Source organism: Phyllobates terribilis, unplaced genomic scaffold (assembly GCF_046119375.1).
Source record: "Phyllobates terribilis strain yellow unplaced genomic scaffold, ASM4611937v1 Scaffold_488__1_contigs__length_1352022, whole genome shotgun sequence".
Lineage (NCBI taxonomy): Eukaryota > Metazoa > Chordata > Amphibia > Anura > Dendrobatidae > Phyllobates > Phyllobates terribilis.
In genome coordinates this window covers 1,299,801-1,310,000 of record NW_027363248.1, presented here as the reverse complement: position 1 = coordinate 1,310,000, position 10,200 = coordinate 1,299,801, and the positions used below count along the sequence as shown (strand labels likewise).

General features: G+C 45.4%; 7 non-coding genes and 1 pseudogene across 7 annotated transcripts; all 8 read left to right on the top strand.

Annotated features, from left to right (window-relative positions):
- The first annotated feature begins 992 nt into the window (after positions 1–992).
- On the top strand, positions 993–1,183 carry LOC141229753 (U2 spliceosomal RNA). Its single transcript, XR_012296375.1, has one exon. It is a non-coding gene; the product is annotated as a U2 spliceosomal RNA (small nuclear RNA).
- Positions 1,184–2,298: 1,115 nt separating this feature from the next.
- On the top strand, positions 2,299–2,489 carry LOC141229932 (U2 spliceosomal RNA). The gene has a single exon (XR_012296549.1). It is a non-coding gene; the product is annotated as a U2 spliceosomal RNA (small nuclear RNA).
- A 1,115-nt stretch (positions 2,490–3,604) lies between these two features.
- LOC141229930 (U2 spliceosomal RNA) lies at positions 3,605–3,795 on the top strand. The gene has a single exon (XR_012296547.1). It is a non-coding gene; the product is annotated as a U2 spliceosomal RNA (small nuclear RNA).
- Positions 3,796–4,910: 1,115 nt separating this feature from the next.
- Positions 4,911–5,101, top strand: LOC141229879 (U2 spliceosomal RNA). Its single transcript, XR_012296498.1, has one exon. It is a non-coding gene; the product is annotated as a U2 spliceosomal RNA (small nuclear RNA).
- A 1,115-nt stretch (positions 5,102–6,216) lies between these two features.
- On the top strand, positions 6,217–6,308 carry LOC141230022 (U2 spliceosomal RNA; annotated as a pseudogene).
- Positions 6,309–7,104: 796 nt separating this feature from the next.
- Positions 7,105–7,289, top strand: LOC141230005 (U2 spliceosomal RNA). Its single transcript, XR_012296612.1, has one exon. It is a non-coding gene; the product is annotated as a U2 spliceosomal RNA (small nuclear RNA).
- A 1,115-nt stretch (positions 7,290–8,404) lies between these two features.
- Positions 8,405–8,595, top strand: LOC141229878 (U2 spliceosomal RNA). The gene has a single exon (XR_012296497.1). It is a non-coding gene; the product is annotated as a U2 spliceosomal RNA (small nuclear RNA).
- Positions 8,596–9,710: 1,115 nt separating this feature from the next.
- On the top strand, positions 9,711–9,901 carry LOC141229876 (U2 spliceosomal RNA). Its single transcript, XR_012296496.1, has one exon. It is a non-coding gene; the product is annotated as a U2 spliceosomal RNA (small nuclear RNA).
- Positions 9,902–10,200: the final 299 nt, after the last annotated feature.

Sequence of the window (10,200 nt, the reverse complement as noted above, 5' to 3'; positions counted from 1 at the left end):
TGTTCAAAGTTGCAGAAGCCAGATTACAAGCTCATTTTGGTTCAACTTCAGCAACTGTGCATTGCATTGCCATGTAATGTGATGCAATGCTATCTTTCTAGCTCTCCCTTTTTACTTCCTTTTGGATAAACAGACATATTAGGCAAGCATTTTGGAGCTTTCACCTAAATAACTACAGGTGGTGAGATAAGCTGCACAATATAATTGACCTTTCAGTATATTGTTGCACACACACCATCTATTTAGCAAATGCCCTTGTTATCAACAGCAGCCTTTTAAACTCACCTGAGCTAACAGGTATGTGCGCTGGTTACTCTGCTGCGCTTAAAATTTCTTTTTTGGTTTGCTACAATGCCTTTTCTGAAACGTTGTCTCCTTCTGCTGGAACACTGACTTCTTTCATTTAATGCCTGCAGACTATAAAAGAGAACCCAACCCAAAAAGTTTGGTTGATTAGTCTGTGGCATTCTGTTAAACTGTTGCTTATGGCGGTCTCTGTGAGCTTCTCAGCGACATTCAGCCAGCCAGGTATCCTGCCTGCAGTAGATGGAATGTGGCAATGGAACGCTGGCTGCGCGTGTCATAATAGGCTCTGAGCCTTTATATACCTGTGCACAGCAGCAGCCACCTTCAGTCTGCTGCTGGACAGCCAGCAGCAGCAGCAGCAGGAGAGGTATGTAATCAGGAGCCCTCCTGCTAAGGGTAGACAGCTGCTCGTTCCACCCCACCCCCCGCCTTAATTGGTTCTCCTCCCTTCCAACGGTGTTGAGGCGGGTGGGAACAGCAGGGGGTGAAGGTGCTGTGTTTAAAGAGGTGGAGTTATGCAGATCTAAAACGCGTGGATTGCAGCAGCAGCAAGCCGAAAAGTGCAGGCATGTAAGGGATCTAGAGGTTGACAACATGTCTTCTTAACGGGAGTCCAGGAGCTCATCTCCACAAATGGACTTTTCAGGATCCTTGGGTGGCTCCGTAGTTTGAAACCAATTCTGGTTATCGCTTCTCGGCCTTTTGGCTAAGATCAAGTGTAGTATCTGTTCTTATCAGTTTAATATCTGATACGTCCCCTATCTGGGGACCATATATTAAATGGATTTTTAGAACAGGGAGATGGTAAAAGAGCTTGCTCTGTCCACTCCACGCATTGACCTGGAATTGCAGTATCTCCAGGACCGGTGCACCCCTTCTTTAATGCAGTTTCTAAAATCAGAAAGAATTGAATTCAATGTTTTTTGTTCATTTTGCTTGTTTGTCGGATTTTGGGATGGACTCTTTGGCTTTGCTTTTCTTCTCCTCATTGGATTTTTCATGTTCAAAGTTGCAGAAGCCAGATTACAAGCTCATTTTGGTTCAACTTCAGCAACTGTGCATTGCATTGCCATGTAATGTGATGCAATGCTATCTTTCTAGCTCTCCCTTTTTACTTCCTTTTGGATAAACAGACATATTAGGCAAGCATTTTGGAGCTTTCACCTAAATAACTACAGGTGGTGAGATAAGCTGCACAATATAATTGACCTTTCAGTATATTGTTGCACACACACCATCTATTTAGCAAATGCCCTTGTTATCAACAGCAGCCTTTTAAACTCACCTGAGCTAACAGGTATGTGCGCTGGTTACTCTGCTGCGCTTAAAATTTCTTTTTTGGTTTGCTACAATGCCTTTTCTGAAACGTTGTCTCCTTCTGCTGGAACACTGACTTCTTTCATTTAATGCCTGCAGACTATAAAAGAGAACCCAACCCAAAAAGTTTGGTTGATTAGTCTGTGGCATTCTGTTAAACTGTTGCTTATGGCGGTCTCTGTGAGCTTCTCAGCGACATTCAGCCAGCCAGGTATCCTGCCTGCAGTAGATGGAATGTGGCAATGGAACGCTGGCTGCGCGTGTCATAATAGGCTCTGAGCCTTTATATACCTGTGCACAGCAGCAGCCACCTTCAGTCTGTTGCTGGACAGCCAGCAGCAGCAGCAGCAGGAGAGGTATGTAATCAGGAGCCCTCCTGCTAAGGGTAGACAGCTGCTCGTTCCACCCCACCCCCCGCCTTAATTGGTTCTCCTCCCTTCCAACGGTGTTGAGGCGGGTGGGAACAGCAGGGGGTGAAGGTGCTGTGTTTAAAGAGGTGGAGTTATGCAGATCTAAAACGCGTGGATTGCAGCAGCAGCAAGCCGAAAAGTGCAGGCATGTAAGGGATCTAGAGGTTGACAACATGTCTTCTTAACGGGAGTCCAGGAGCTCATCTCCACAAATGGACTTTTCAGGATCCTTGGGTGGCTCCGTAGTTTGAAACCAATTCTGGTTATCGCTTCTCGGCCTTTTGGCTAAGATCAAGTGTAGTATCTGTTCTTATCAGTTTAATATCTGATACGTCCCCTATCTGGGGACCATATATTAAATGGATTTTTAGAACAGGGAGATGGAAAAAGAGCTTGCTCTGTCCACTCCACGCATTGAGCTGGTATTGCAGTATCTCCAGGACCGGTGCACCCCTTCTTTAATGCAGTTTCTAAAATCAGAAAGAATTGAATTCAATGTTTTTTGTTCATTTTGCTTGTTTGTCGGATTTTGGGATGGACTCTTTGGCTTTGCTTTTCTTCTCCTCATTGGATTTTTCATGTTCAAAGTTGCAGAAGCCAGATTACAAGCTCATTTTGGTTCAACTTCAGCAACTGTGCATTGCATTGCCATGTAATGTGATGCAATGCTATCTTTCTAGCTCTCCCTTTTTACTTCCTTTTGGATAAACAGACATATTAGGCAAGCATTTTGGAGCTTTCACCTAAATAACTACAGGTGGTGAGATAAGCTGCACAATATAATTGACCTTTCAGTATATTGTTGCACACACACCATCTATTTAGCAAATGCCCTTGTTATCAACAGCAGCCTTTTAAACTCACCTGAGCTAACAGGTATGTGCGCTGGTTACTCTGCTGCGCTTAAAATTTCTTTTTTGGTTTGCTACAATGCCTTTTCTGAAACGTTGTCTCCTTCTGCTGGAACACTGACTTCTTTCATTTAATGCCTGCAGACTATAAAAGAGAACCCAACCCAAAAAGTTTGGTTGATTAGTCTGTGGCATTCTGTTAAACTGTTGCTTATGGCGGTCTCTGTGAGCTTCTCAGCGACATTCAGCCAGCCAGGTATCCTGCCTGCAGTAGATGGAATGTGGCAATGGAACGCTGGCTGCGCGTGTCATAATAGGCTCTGAGCCTTTATATACCTGTGCACAGCAGCAGCCACCTTCAGTCTGTTGCTGGACAGCCAGCAGCAGCAGCAGCAGGAGAGGTATGTAATCAGGAGCCCTCCTGCTAAGGGTAGACAGCTGCTCGTTCCACCCCACCCCCCGCCTTAATTGGTTCTCCTCCCTTCCAACGGTGTTGAGGCGGGTGGGAACAGCAGGGGGTGAAGGTGCTGTGTTTAAAGAGGTGGAGTTATGCAGATCTAAAACGCGTGGATTGCAGCAGCAGCAAGCCGAAAAGTGCAGGCATGTAAGGGATCTAGAGGTTGACAACATGTCTTCTTAACGGGAGTCCAGGAGCTCATCTCCACAAATGGACTTTTCAGGATCCTTGGGTGGCTCCGTAGTTTGAAACCAATTCTGGTTATCGCTTCTCGGCCTTTTGGCTAAGATCAAGTGTAGTATCTGTTCTTATCAGTTTAATATCTGATACGTCCCCTATCTGGGGACCATATATTAAATGGATTTTTAGAACAGGGAGATGGAAAAAGAGCTTGCTCTGTCCACTCCACGCATTGAGCTGGTATTGCAGTATCTCCAGGACCGGTGCACCCCTTCTTTAATGCAGTTTCTAAAATCAGAAAGAATTGAATTCAATGTTTTTTGTTCATTTTGCTTGTTTGTCGGATTTTGGGATGGACTCTTTGGCTTTGCTTTTCTTCTCCTCATTGGATTTTTCATGTTCAAAGTTGCAGAAGCCAGATTACAAGCTCATTTTGGTTCAACTTCAGCAACTGTGCATTGCATTGCCATGTAATGTGATGCAATGCTATCTTTCTAGCTCTCCCTTTTTACTTCCTTTTGGATAAACAGACATATTAGGCAAGCATTTTGGAGCTTTCACCTAAATAACTACAGGTGGTGAGATAAGCTGCACAATATAATTGACCTTTCAGTATATTGTTGCACACACACCATCTATTTAGCAAATGCCCTTGTTATCAACAGCAGCCTTTTAAACTCACCTGAGCTAACAGGTATGTGCGCTGGTTACTCTGCTGCGCTTAAAATTTCTTTTTTGGTTTGCTACAATGCCTTTTCTGAAACGTTGTCTCCTTCTGCTGGAACACTGACTTCTTTCATTTAATGCCTGCAGACTATAAAAGAGAACCCAACCCAAAAAGTTTGGTTGATTAGTCTGTGGCATTCTGTTAAACTGTTGCTTATGGCGGTCTCTGTGAGCTTCTCAGCGACATTCAGCCAGCCAGGTATCCTGCCTGCAGTAGATGGAATGTGGCAATGGAACGCTGGCTGCGCGTGTCATAATAGGCTCTGAGCCTTTATATACCTGTGCACAGCAGCAGCCACCTTCAGTCTGCTGCTGGACAGCCAGCAGCAGCAGCAGCAGGAGAGGTATGTAATCAGGAGCCCTCCTGCTAAGGGTAGACAGCTGCTCGTTCCACCCCACCCCCCGCCTTAATTGGTTCTCCTCCCTTCCAACGGTGTTGAGGCGGGTGGGAACAGCAGGGGGTGAAGGTGCTGTGTTTAAAGAGGTGGAGTTATGCAGATCTAAAACGCGTGGATTGCAGCAGCAGCAAGCCGAAAAGTGCAGGCATGTAAGGGATCTAGAGGTTGACAACATGTCTTCTTAACGGGAGTCCAGGAGCTCATCTCCACAAATGGACTTTTCAGGATCCTTGGGTGGCTCCGTAGTTTGAAACCAATTCTGGTTATCGCTTCTCGGCCTTTTGGCTAAGATCAAGTGTAGTATCTGTTCTTATCAGTTTAATATCTGATACGTCCCCTATCTGGGGACCATATATTAAATGGATTTTTAGAACAGGGAGATGGAAAAAGAGCTTGCTCTGTCCACTCCACGCATTGACCTGGTATTGCAGTATCTCCAGGACCGGTGCACCCCTTCTTTAATGCAGTTTCTAAAATCAGAAAGAATTGAATTCAATGTTTTTTGTTCATTTTGCTTGTTTGTCGGATTTTGGGATGGACTCTTTGGCTTTGCTTTTCTTCTCCTCATTGGATTTTTCATGTTCAAAGTTGCAGAAGCCAGATTACAAGCTCATTTTGGTTCAACTTCAGCAACTGTGCATTGCATTGCCATGTAATGTGATGCAATGCTATCTTTCTAGCTCTCCCTTTTTACTTCCTTTTGGATAAACAGACATATTAGGCAAGCATTTTGGAGCTTTCACCTAAATAACTACAGGTGGTGAGATAAGCTGCACAATATAATTGAGCTTTCAGTATATTGTTGCACACACACCATCTATTTAGCAAATGCCCTTGTTATCAACAGCAGCCTTTTAAACTCACCTGAGCTAACAGGTATGTGCGCTGGTTACTCTGCTGCGCTTAAAATTTCTTTTTTGGTTTGCTACAATGCCTTTTCTGAAACGTTGTCTCCTTCTGCTGGAACACTGACTTCTTTCATTTAATGCCTGCAGACTATAAAAGAGAACCCAACCCAAAAAGTTTGGTTGATTAGTCTGTGGCATTCTGTTAAACTGTTGCTTATGGCGGTCTCTGTGAGCTTCTCAGCGACATTCAGCCAGCCAGGTATCCTGCCTGCAGTAGATGGAATGTGGCAATGGAACGCTGGCTGCGCGTGTCATAATAGGCTCTGAGCCTTTATATACCTGTGCACAGCAGCAGCCACCTTCAGTCTGCTGCTGGACAGCCAGCAGCAGCAGCAGCAGGAGAGGTATGTAATCAGGAGCCCTCCTGCTAAGGGTAGACAGCTGCTCGTTCCACCCCACCCCCCGCCTTAATTGGTTCTCCTCCCTTCCAACAGTGTTGAGGCGGGTGGGAACAGCAGGGGGTGAAGGTGCTGTGTTTAAAGAGGTGGAGTTATGCCGATCTAAAACGCGTGGATTGCAGCAGCAGCAAGCCGAAAAGTGCAGGCATGTAAGGGATCTAGAGGTTGACAACATGTCTTCTTAACGGGAGTCCAGGAGCTCATCTCCACAAATGGACTTTTCAGGATCCTTGGGTGGCTCCGTAGTTTGAAACCAATTCTGGTTATCGCTTCTCGGCCTTTTGGCTAAGATCAAGTGTAGTATCTTTCGAAAAGGCGGTTTTGGATGTTGGCCGCCCTAGTAGATTGATACATTATGCACACTGGGGTTTAGGCACTTGTTAGTACGCCAGGTGGCTAATATAGTCATCTGGTGGAAAGCATGGCCTCCCAGGATCGACGCCATTGGGCCGGGGAAGATCGAAAGCCCGAAGTGTGAAGTGCCCCAGGAGTGGTGACCCTGGGGTGCCTTAACTCACTGGGATTGGGAACCCCACTTGAGTTTATGGCACATTTGCACTAGCACTTCAATATTTCTTTCTTCACACACACCCTTATTCCGGGCCTTCTGGCCTTAGGATGGGGAATTTTTCAATTCCCGGTCGAAGGTCCGGGCAGTATTATACTGTGAAACCTTCACTATTTATTTAATTTTTTTGTCACTGTGTGTCCACTTTTTCACGTGTGTCCACGTCCTTACTAGGATTTTGTCGGGATGCGGTTCCCTTACGGGTTCCTCTCTTGGCAGGTCTAGGGGGGGAGTGTGTGGCCATCAGGTTCCGCTCCCCCCTGAACCCCCCTGGCTCTCCTCTTTCGGGAGGAGAGCGTTGTTGGCTCCCCTCTTCCGGGAGGGGAGCACAGTCTTTGGCTCCAGTGCCTTGCTCGGGTGAGAACTCGGGCAGGTGCTGGGGGTAAGATTGGGTCGCCTCTGGCTTTGGCTGGAGGTGGCTATTTGTCCCTGTTCCTCGCTGTGGCCTTCTGGCTCGGAGGGACGGGGAATGGTTTGTCGGACCCTTCTCCTTTTGGAGAGGGTTTCAAGAAGACCAGCATCCTAGTGCACTTTTTTTGTGGCACTTGTCACTTTTTTTAAGCGCACTCGGGTTTTGTACACGAATTCGGGCTTTCGAAAAAAAAAAAAAAAAAAAATCTGCTCTTATCAGTTTAATATCTGATACGTCCCCTATCTGGGGACCATATATTAAATGGATTTTTAGAACAGGGAGATGGAAAAAGAGCTTGCTCTGTCCACTCCACGCATTGACCTGGTATTGCAGTATCTCCAGGACCGGTGCACCCCTTCTTTAATGCAGTTTCTAAAATCAGAAAGAATTGAATTCAATGTTTTTTGTTCATTTTGCTTGTTTGTCGGATTTTGGGATGGACTCTTTGGCTTTGCTTTTCTTCTCCTCATTGGATTTTTCATGTTCAAAGTTGCAGAAGCCAGATTACAAGCTCATTTTGGTTCAACTTCAGCAACTGTGCATTGCATTGCCATGTAATGTGATGCAATGCTATCTTTCTAGCTCTCCCTTTTTACTTCCTTTTGGATAAACAGACATATTAGGCAAGCATTTTGGAGCTTTCACCTAAATAACTACAGGTGGTGAGATAAGCTGCACAATATAATTGACCTTTCAGTATATTGTTGCACACACACCATCTATTTAGCAAATGCCCTTGTTATCAACAGCAGCCTTTTAAACTCACCTGAGCTAACAGGTATGTGCGCTGGTTACTCTGCTGCGCTTAAAATTTCTTTTTTGGTTTGCTACAATGCCTTTTCTGAAACGTTGTCTCCTTCTGCTGGAACACTGACTTCTTTCATTTAATGCCTGCAGACTATAAAAGAGAACCCAACCCAAAAAGTTTGGTTGATTAGTCTGTGGCATTCTGTTAAACTGTTGCTTATGGCGGTCTCTGTGAGCTTCTCAGCGACATTCAGCCAGCCAGGTATCCTGCCTGCAGTAGATGGAATGTGGCAATGGAACGCTGGCTGCGCGTGTCATAATAGGCTCTGAGCCTTTATATACCTGTGCACAGCAGCAGCCACCTTCAGTCTGCTGCTGGACAGCCAGCAGCAGCAGCAGCAGGAGAGGTATGTAATCAGGAGCCCTCCTGCTAAGGGTAGACAGCTGCTCGTTCCACCCCACCCCCCGCCTTAATTGGTTCTCCTCCCTTCCAACGGTGTTGAGGCGGGTGGGAACAGCAGGGGGTGAAGGTGCTGTGTTTAAAGAGGTGGAGTTATGCAGATCTAAAACGCGTGGATTGCAGCAGCAGCAAGCCGAAAAGTGCAGGCATGTAAGGGATCTAGAGGTTGACAACATGTCTTCTTAACGGGAGTCCAGGAGCTCATCTCCACAAATGGACTTTTCAGGATCCTTGGGTGGCTCCGTAGTTTGAAACCAATTCTGGTTATCGCTTCTCGGCCTTTTGGCTAAGATCAAGTGTAGTATCTGTTCTTATCAGTTTAATATCTGATACGTCCCCTATCTGGGGACCATATATTAAATGGATTTTTAGAACAGGGAGATGGAAAAAGAGCTTGCTCTGTCCACTCCACGCATTGACCTGGTATTGCAGTATCTCCAGGACCGGTGCACCCCTTCTTTAATGCAGTTTCTAAAATCAGAAAGAATTGAATTCAATGTTTTTTGTTCATTTTGCTTGTTTGTCGGATTTTGGGATGGACTCTTTGGCTTTGCTTTTCTTCTCCTCATTGGATTTTTCATGTTCAAAGTTGCAGAAGCCAGATTACAAGCTCATTTTGGTTCAACTTCAGCAACTGTGCATTGCATTGCCATGTAATGTGATGCAATGCTATCTTTCTAGCTCTCCCTTTTTACTTCCTTTTGGATAAACAGACATATTAGGCAAGCATTTTGGAGCTTTCACCTAAATAACTACAGGTGGTGAGATAAGCTGCACAATATAATTGACCTTTCAGTATATTGTTGCACACACACCATCTATTTAGCAAATGCCCTTGTTATCAACAGCAGCCTTTTAAACTCACCTGAGCTAACAGGTATGTGCGCTGGTTACTCTGCTGCGCTTAAAATTTCTTTTTTGGTTTGCTACAATGCCTTTTCTGAAACGTTGTCTCCTTCTGCTGGAACACTGACTTCTTTCATTTAATGCCTGCAGACTATAAAAGAGAACCCAACCCAAAAAGTTTGGTTGATTAGTCTGTGGCATTCTGTTAAACTGTTGCTTATGGCGGTCTCTGTGAGCTTCTCAGCGACATTCAGCCAGCCAGGTATCCTGCCTGCAGTAGATGGAATGTGGCAATGGAACGCTGGCTGCGCGTGTCACAATAGGCTCTGAGCCTTTATATACCTGTGCACAGCAGCAGCCACCTTCAGTCTGCTGCTGGACAGCCAGCAGCAGCAGCAGCAGGAGAGGTATGTAATCAGGAGCCCTCCTGCTAAGGGTAGACAGCTGCTCGTTCCACCCCACCCCCCGCCTTAATTGGTTCTCCTCCCTTCCAATGGTGTTGAGGCGGGAGGGAACAGCAGGGGGTGAAGGTGCTGTGTTTAAAGAGGTGGAGTTATGCAGATCTAAAACGCGTGGATTGCAGCAGCAGCAAGCCGAAAAGTGCAGGCATGTAAGGGATCTAGAGGTTGACAACATGTCTTCTTAACGGGAGTCCAGGAGCTCATCTCCACAAATGGACTTTTCAGGATCCTTGGGTGGCTCCGTAGTTTGAAACCAATTCTGGTTATCGCTTCTCGGCCTTTTGGCTAAGATCAAGTGTAGTATCTGTTCTTATCAGTTTAATATCTGATACGTCCCCTATCTGGGGACCATATATTAAATGGATTTTTAGAACAGGGAGATGGAAAAAGAGCTTGCTCTGTCCACTCCACGCATTGACCTGGTATTGCAGTATCTCCAGGACCGGTGCACCCCTTCTTTAATGCAGTTTCTAAAATCAGAAAGAATTGAATTCAATGTTTTTTGTTCATTTTGCTTGTTTGTCGGATTTTGGGATGGACTCTTTGGCTTTGCTTTTCTTCTCCTCATTGGATTTTTCATGTTCAAAGTTGCAGAAGCCAGATTACAAGCTCATTTTGGTTCAACTTCAGCAACTGTGCATTGCATTGCCATGTAATGTGATGCAATGCTATCTTTCTAGCTCTTCCTTTTTACTTCCTTTTGGATAAACAGACATATTAGGCAAGCATTTTGGAGCTTTCACCTAAATAACTAC